The sequence below is a fragment of the Lygodium microphyllum genome, chromosome 11 (genome assembly GCF_053477565.2).
Source record: "Lygodium microphyllum isolate KBCC chromosome 11, Lygodium_microphyllum_v1.1.10, whole genome shotgun sequence".
In the NCBI taxonomy this organism is placed as follows: Eukaryota; Viridiplantae; Streptophyta; class Polypodiopsida; order Schizaeales; family Lygodiaceae; genus Lygodium; species Lygodium microphyllum.
In genome coordinates this window covers 78,705,552-78,713,251 of record NC_141145.1, presented here as the reverse complement: position 1 = coordinate 78,713,251, position 7,700 = coordinate 78,705,552, and the positions used below count along the sequence as shown (strand labels likewise).

At 41.1% G+C, this 7,700-nt stretch overlaps 1 pseudogene; it reads right to left on the bottom strand.

The window, feature by feature from the left end:
• Positions 1–4,862: 4,862 nt before the first annotated feature.
• On the bottom strand, positions 4,863–5,576 carry LOC148028999 (elongation factor 1-delta 1 pseudogene; annotated as a pseudogene).
• Between the last annotated feature and the right edge of the window lie 2,124 nt (positions 5,577–7,700).

Below are 7,700 nucleotides of genomic sequence, written 5' to 3'. Positions count from 1 at the left end.
ATTCTGAATAATGAAGAAAAGACATTGAGATCCTGAAGGCTCATGGATCTGGTGTTTTTCCCTATCTCTCTCTCTCTCATCTTTGAACATGGTATCAGAGCACTCACAAGACTGGGCTCTGTGGAGTAGAGCATTGCAGAAGATGACTTCAAGACTCATCTGAAGGGCTGGAAAAGAAGAGGATTGACTGTCATTTTCACCATTTTGGTCACATAGAGGTATGGATAGTTGAAGGAAACTAGCCATTGATCAAGAGGCTGTTGGTGACCCTGCTAGAGCATTTGAAAGGCCCTATTGAGCCTATACAAGCCTTGTATAGGCTCAGATCAGCCATCGTGTACAACAGCAACCCCTATTGAAACTGCATGAACTGCGCCTATAGGGTTCAATGGACTGCAACCTGTGGAAACTCAAATGGGGCACTTGAACAAGACCCATAAAGCATGAATGCTCACTCTTGAAGGTACTTGAAGAGTACAAGAAGCAAATGCTTGTGTGGGAGCTCTGTTATGAGTTGGAGTAATGGACACAGACCTGTAATCAGTTCTAAACTGCTGTGAAAATGAATGGATAGCATGCATTCAGTTATTATTGACATACATGAGCTTTGTGCTACACTCAAAAGGCATCTTTAAAGCACAAGAATGTGTCAAAGCATGTATACATTGGATCTAATGTCTCGGAGCTGAGATTTCTTGCTTAGAACACTCAGATTTGAAAGCCATTGACAGGCTGGAAACTATCATACACAGTGAATAGCAAGCATTGTATCTTGCTGAAGCAATACATGTCACTTTGGAGCTTCTATCACCTATATGAATTGACATATACATGCTGAATGTATGCAGGATTGTGGAAAGCATTGGATGCTGCTGAATACTCAAATCTGGACTTGAAATAATTTCCTTGACAGTGCTTGGGTTGGTTATGAACAGTCATGGTTATGAACAGTCATGTGTTCCTTGACAGTGATTAATGAAGACAGGTTGTCTATGCCTACCCAAATGCTCATGTATTGAACCTATCACTTCAAAGTGAATGTATGACATGATTTGAAGACTTTTTGGAGCTGCTTAAAGCTTGTTATGCTAATTTTTGGTTGACTGCAACCTGCAACCAAATTAGTTGACACTTGTACTTGCTGGTTATGCACAGTTTTGTGCTTATATGCCTATGTATGGCTTGACACATGTACTAGCAGCTATCTTGGAAGTTCTGGGACATGTATGACATGTACGCATGTTGTTTTTGGACTTGAAATTGTTGCTGGTTATACACAGTCTATAGTTTTCAGACTGCATCTTTGGTCCCTGGCAGTGAGGTTGCAGGAGTTTAAACTGAAGCAAATACATAGCATATGTATTGACTGTTTTACCTATGGGTTAGACCATTTTTTTGAGGATTTTTTTTTTTGGTTATCAATGGGCTGAAATACCCTAGTTTTTTACTACAATTAATTGCAGAAAACTGCCATAAACAGTTAAGGTGAACTTGGTTAGTCATACTTGTTGGCTTATAGGTAGTCAAGCATCTGGTAGACATAGTCTATTGCATCATGGCTAATGCACATGGGACTAATAATATCACTCAGATAGTTGGAGAGAAGTTAGACAACAAGAACTTTGCATTATGGAAATTCAGAATGAAGAACTTTCTAGTTGGCAGGGGTTATTAGGATCTATGTACAGGAGATGAGGCTGCTCCTGAGTTGTCTGCAATGAATCCAACTAATGAACAGAAAAGAGCTCATAGGCTATGGAATGAGAGAGCATGCAAGGTGCTGCATTGGTTTTCTCTATGTATATCTGATGCTATGGTAATTCAAATCACTGGATGTGAGACTCCGAAGGATGCTTGGGACATACTGATGAAAAATTATGGAACCATGACACATGCAAGAAAGATCCAATTTAAACAACAGTTCAACAACATGTCTAGGAATGGCAGGAGCATCCAGGTGTATACCACGGAGAATAAGACCATAGCTGATCAACTTGCTACCATTGGCTCAAGTGTATTAGAAGATGATATGATTGCTCTCATTCTCATTATTCAAAATAACACTAAACCACCCAATACAATCTTTTTCTCTCTCATTTCCTCTCCCTCTCTCATTATACACAAATTATACAAAAAATAAATAAATAAGAGAGAGTTCCATTTTCTCCCTCTCCCTCTCCCTCTCTTTCTCTCTCTCTCCCTCCCTCTCTCTCCCTTCCTCTCCCTCTCCCTCTCTTTCTCTCTCTCTCTCCCTCCCTCCCCCTCCCTCTCCTGTTTCCTCCCTCTCCCTCTCTTTCTCTCTCATTTCCTCTCCCTCTCTCAATATATATACACAAATTATATTTAAAAAATTTAAAAGAGAGAGAGAATGCACTCTCCCTCCTTCTCCCTCTCTCATTTCCTCCCCCTCCTCCTCCCTCTCCCTCTCTCATTTCCTCCCCCTCTCTCTCGCTCTCTTTCTCTTTCTGTCCCTCCCTCTCCCTCTCCCTCTCTTTCTCTCTCATTTCCTCTCCCTCTCTCAATATACACAAATTAAACCCTAAACAAGTAAAAGAGAGAGAGAATGAACTCAGATTTGGCAAGGTTTTGGTGGCTCCTCTTCGCGACAGCGGCTCCTCCTCTCCTTTGCAAATGGCGGTGGCAGCAGCGGCGGCAAGCCTTCTTCCTCTCCCTCTCTCACCCTCTATGAAAAACGGTCGCTCTTTCTCTCTCGCTCTCCCTCTCGAAATGTTTCACGAATGCGCGAAATGAAACATGCTTGGATTTCGGCCCTCTTTTTTTTCCCTGTGGGGCGTCGCTATTTGAGTCGCTATTTACGTCGCAAATGCGACACTAATAGCGACACAAATAGCGATGCCGCTATTTCTGCGTCGCTACCCACCGTTACTATACCTGCGTTTCCTTGTAGTGTTTAGTGATATGGATGTGTGGGAAAGATTGTTTGCTGATAGAGAAAAGTAGATGCAAATGAGGATTGTAAGTTCTTCTCACAGTTGGGATAAAACTGGAATTAAATTCAGCTTACAATTTGGAAGGTAATGGAAAGAGTGAGAATCCACCTATGATTAAGATATTAGTAAAGTCATGTAGATGCAAGTTAAAGGAGTAGCCCCATATATTACTATATGCATTATGGGCTAAGAGGATGACACATAGTGGAGTGATATGATTTATGCTTGTTAAGTTGATGTATGGTTAGAAGTTGATTATATTGATTAAGGAGATGGATATTACATGGAATCTGTTGCCTTGGCAAGAAGGGTTGAGTATAGAGAAATTACTTCCTCTAAGCATTGGACAATTGGAGAGGAGACTGTTCAATGATATTGAGATATTAGTTTCAAGGTTGTGAGTATCAAGGCTTTAGAACAAGAAAACGTTTAGCAAGAAGAAAAAATCAGGCTAAGGGAAATTCAAGAGGGTAAATAGGTGCTAATTTATGATATCAATTTAGAAAGTCAATATTGTGCTATTTGAAAGGTCTCTAAAGAAATGGTTTGGTCCATATGTGGTGAGACATGTATATGACTATTGAGATGGCAAGCTTAACACATGCGAACATTGATGATGAACTACTTGGTTGAATGGATTCACATGTCTACACTTAGTATGTTGGTGATCATTATGACTCTTACATGGCCACTAACTTATTAGGTTATTATATTTGGTTTGTTGCACCTACTAAGAGTTGGCATGGTTAAGTCAATTATGCATTCTTTGACTTAGTAGGCCACTTTTCTTTATGATGTATCTTATCTATACTTTGTATACATTGTATTGTGAAAGAAGAAGAAGAAGAAGAAGAATGAAGGGAGCTCTCTTGCTCAACCCCTGAGACCTACGAATCACTTATTGGTCAAGCATTTCATGCCGAGCGACCATGGTACCTCTCACATAGCCGACGTGCTCTCCCTACCTATGGGGTGTAGTGAGCTTACCTTGATGATTGATTGAGTACCCTCTATTAATAAACACAGATATAGAGCTATGCTAGCTATGGCACACGAAGGTTATAAATAAAAAAATATGATTGAGATAAAGAATTATAACTCAAGTGAATTAGGTTCCAAGAAAGATTAACTTGGAATCATAAACGCAATCTTGAGTAACACAGAATGATAGTACTATTGCATTGAAATGAGTGTCAACAAGTACATGCCTTTATAGTTTTTACATAGTACCACTTTTCTTCTCTGTGCTTATGGGATTTTGGACAACCCTTCCTAGAGCTTCTAGAGCATACATCTTTGTCATATCTCTCATACAAAGCCGCTCATAGGCTAGCCTCTTTTGGGCATACATCATTTGATTTCTCAATACCCCCTGTCAAATGGTGAGTTCCTACCCTTACTGACTTTTGCCCCCTTGCATGTAAACATGCACAAGGAGACTAGCTCTTTGGCAGCCTAGTCGAGTTAAGGCTTGAAACTTTACATCTTGGTAGGGTTTGTTAAATCCACTACATGAATTTTTTTGCAACACATTTTGTTTGTAGTAGTGGAAAGTATCTTCTTCATGCTTCTTTGGCATCTATCGATGTGTGGTATGTGCTTTTTACGCCAGCCTTCTTAACACAGTCTTTTTGCTTCAGACTTTTATGATTGTTTTGACTTGACAAGTTCTCTTTTGTCATACATGACATAGATTTTGAGGTACATGATTTGTGAAATTTATTTGACTTGGGCTCATGGCTCATTATTACATAGGTATTGATCATTTGATCGTGGTGCAAACAACTCTTATTGAATGCAGAAGGTGTGAACAAGTAAGTGTGGGAGAGAGAGAGGATGAGCTGGTGTGAATGGATTTTAAAAGATAGGGTATAAATGTCCAACTAACAACTATAAACATCACTCTAAACTCTAGATCTTGTTGAAAGCAATGATGTCACAACTCTGAATATACTCATTTCTAGGTTATGTGGTCAAATAATCCTCAATCAAATTGTCAACAGAGACCAAGTCATCTTCAATGGTCATCATGATTACCATTTTTTTAATACCATATCCGAGTGGCACAAGCTTAGATGCACCCCACAAACAGCCTGGCATAGAAACACTACGAACGGCCTCTTCAAGCTTCACCATATGCCAGTCTCATCACCCCAAGGCCTCACATCTAGCAAAACCGATGACTTTCCACTTTCTTTCTTCTTTCTTGATGCTTTCATCTTCACTTCTTGCTCAATTGCAGCTTTCTTTTCCTCTTTAGTATCTTCACCGAAGAGATCAATGCCATCATCATCCTCACCATCAGCCTCTGCAACATCAGAAGTACCATGTGTAGGCACTAGAGTTCCATTGGGCAGCTTGCTTGTATGCATAATAGGTAGATCTGCAATGCTAATGCCAACAGAAGTTCCTCGCAAACACTTCTTTAGCAAGACTAAGATGTGGTTGTACCATCAAGAGACATTAACCAGATTAGTTGCAGGGGCTTCAGAATTAACATAGTATGCTACAACATCATCCTTCGAGGGTTGATACCTAGAGATGTAGTTTTGGGTCAGGAGGTACTCATGGAGATGCTTGAGACCCGGCAAACGAAGTGACATTAGGAAGCTCCACATCAACCATGGTTGATTGCTTGCCACTATGCTTTGTTGAACCCCCCTCTCTCTCTGTCTCTCAAAGATATGTAAGGGCACTCATTAGACTCGGGAGCCTCTTTATAGTACTGCTTAAGTGGGTCTTTAGTGTCCTTGGACTGAACACATTTGTGAGTGATCTTTGTAGTGAGCTCCTCCTAAAATTCTACTTCTTCTTGGTTACAGATCAAGTTGGATATAGTTCTTCTTCTTCTTAAGACAATGAGATCAATCGGAGAATTTCCAATGCGAATATCAGGTTAGTGGAATGTGCAGAGGACCTTAAGAAGGATTCTACTCTAGTAAAATAGTCATAGCTCACCATGGCTCTGATACCATGTTAATAAACATGGATCTAGAGCAATGCTAGCTATGGCAGAGGGAGGTTATAAACATAAAACATGATTGAGATAAATAATTATAACTCAAGTGAATTAGGTTCCAAGATACATTAACTTGGACTCATAAACACAATCTTGAGTAGCACAAAATGATAGTACTATTGCATTGAAATGAGTGTCAACAAGTACATGCATTTATAGTTTTTGGATAGTACCACTTTTCTTATTTGTGCTTATGGGATTGTAGACAATAGAGCTTCTAGAGCATACATCTTTGTCATATTTCTCATACAAAGCTGCTTATAGACTAGCCTCTTTTGGGCATACATCATTTGATTTCTCAACACCCTCCTCTCCCATGCATACTAATAGCTCCACAATCCTTGATGCAAGCTCAAGAAATCTCAATCCCTCTCCGTCAAGCTCCATCCTCCATAGCCACACGCGAGAGAAGAGAAGAGAAGAGAAGAAGATGAAGAGAGGAGATGGGGAGCTTCTTCTCCTCGAGCCCTCACTCTCACACACTCACTCCCTCACTCTCTGACACTCCCTCACTCAAGCACACGTAAGAAGGAAAGAAGAAGAGAGGAAGAAGAAGAAGCTTTTTGCCACACACACCAAGAATGAGAGTTTCCATTAACTTTTTGGCTTATATACATGCCCTCTTTCCCTTGTGTGGTCATCCCTTTTTTACATGGCGGCCTAGGCTCTTTTTCCCTTTGCCCTAACTTCCTAGCTTAGTGCTACCACCCGTCCATGGTTACAAATTGCACAAGAGGGAGCCTGGCAGTCTTTTACAAAGATTTTGGCTACGCCTTTATATTTAGAGGTGTGCATTCTCACTTTTGGCTCTTTTGCAGCTTCCATGGTTGCGCCTTGGACTCTTTCTAGTTGTTCCCATGCTTTTGGATTTTTTCCAGGTCTGTTCCCTTATGAGAAACCTTTTTATTTTTTCCACCTTGCACTTTTCCTCTTGATGCCTCTTTTTCTGCTTTCTTTGCTCTGCACTAAACATTACCCCCTCCTAGCTGAGTGCCAGTCCCATGGCACTATTGATGAGTTGGACGGTGGTGATGGGTTAGTGTTACCGTGTTTCCGCAAGCACAAAGGAGCGGAAAATGGAAAAAAGGGAAATAGCAAAAAAGGTGCAAGATAAAAGCAGAAAAAGGTGCCTTGACCGGCAACCAATCCCTGAAAAAATCAAATGTTCCGGCACGACCCTCAGAAAGCTTTGGTGTCGGGCCAAGGCAACGGAAGAGGGAAAAGGCGCACCATTAAAATGCGGAAGCGCCCTCGAATCTGTGTAAAAGAGTGTCGGGCTCGCTCCTGTGCAAAGTGTATGAACTAGTTGGGAATAGGATAAATTAGAATGGTGGGAAATGGGAAAAAGGCCCTAGGCTACGGCCGGCCATGTAAAAGAGGGAAAAGGGGATGACCGCCCAAAAAGGATTTAGGGCTTTGTATATAAAGTTGAAAAGTGAATAAGAAGCTCATTCTTTGGTGTGTGGCAAAAGGATTCTTCTTCTTCCTCTCTTCTTCTCTCCTTCTTACTTGTGTGTGCTCTTGAGAGAGGGAGTGTGAGAGTGTGAGGGAGTGAGTGTGTGTGAGAGTGAGGGATCAAGAGGGTGAAGCTCTTCACCATCTCCTCTCCTCTTCTTCTCTTCTCTTCTCTTCTCTTCTCTTGCACATGCGGCTATGGAGGATGGAGCTTGGAGATGGAGGAGGCTTGAGGATGCTTGAACTAGCATCTAGGATCGTGGAGCTACCGGAGT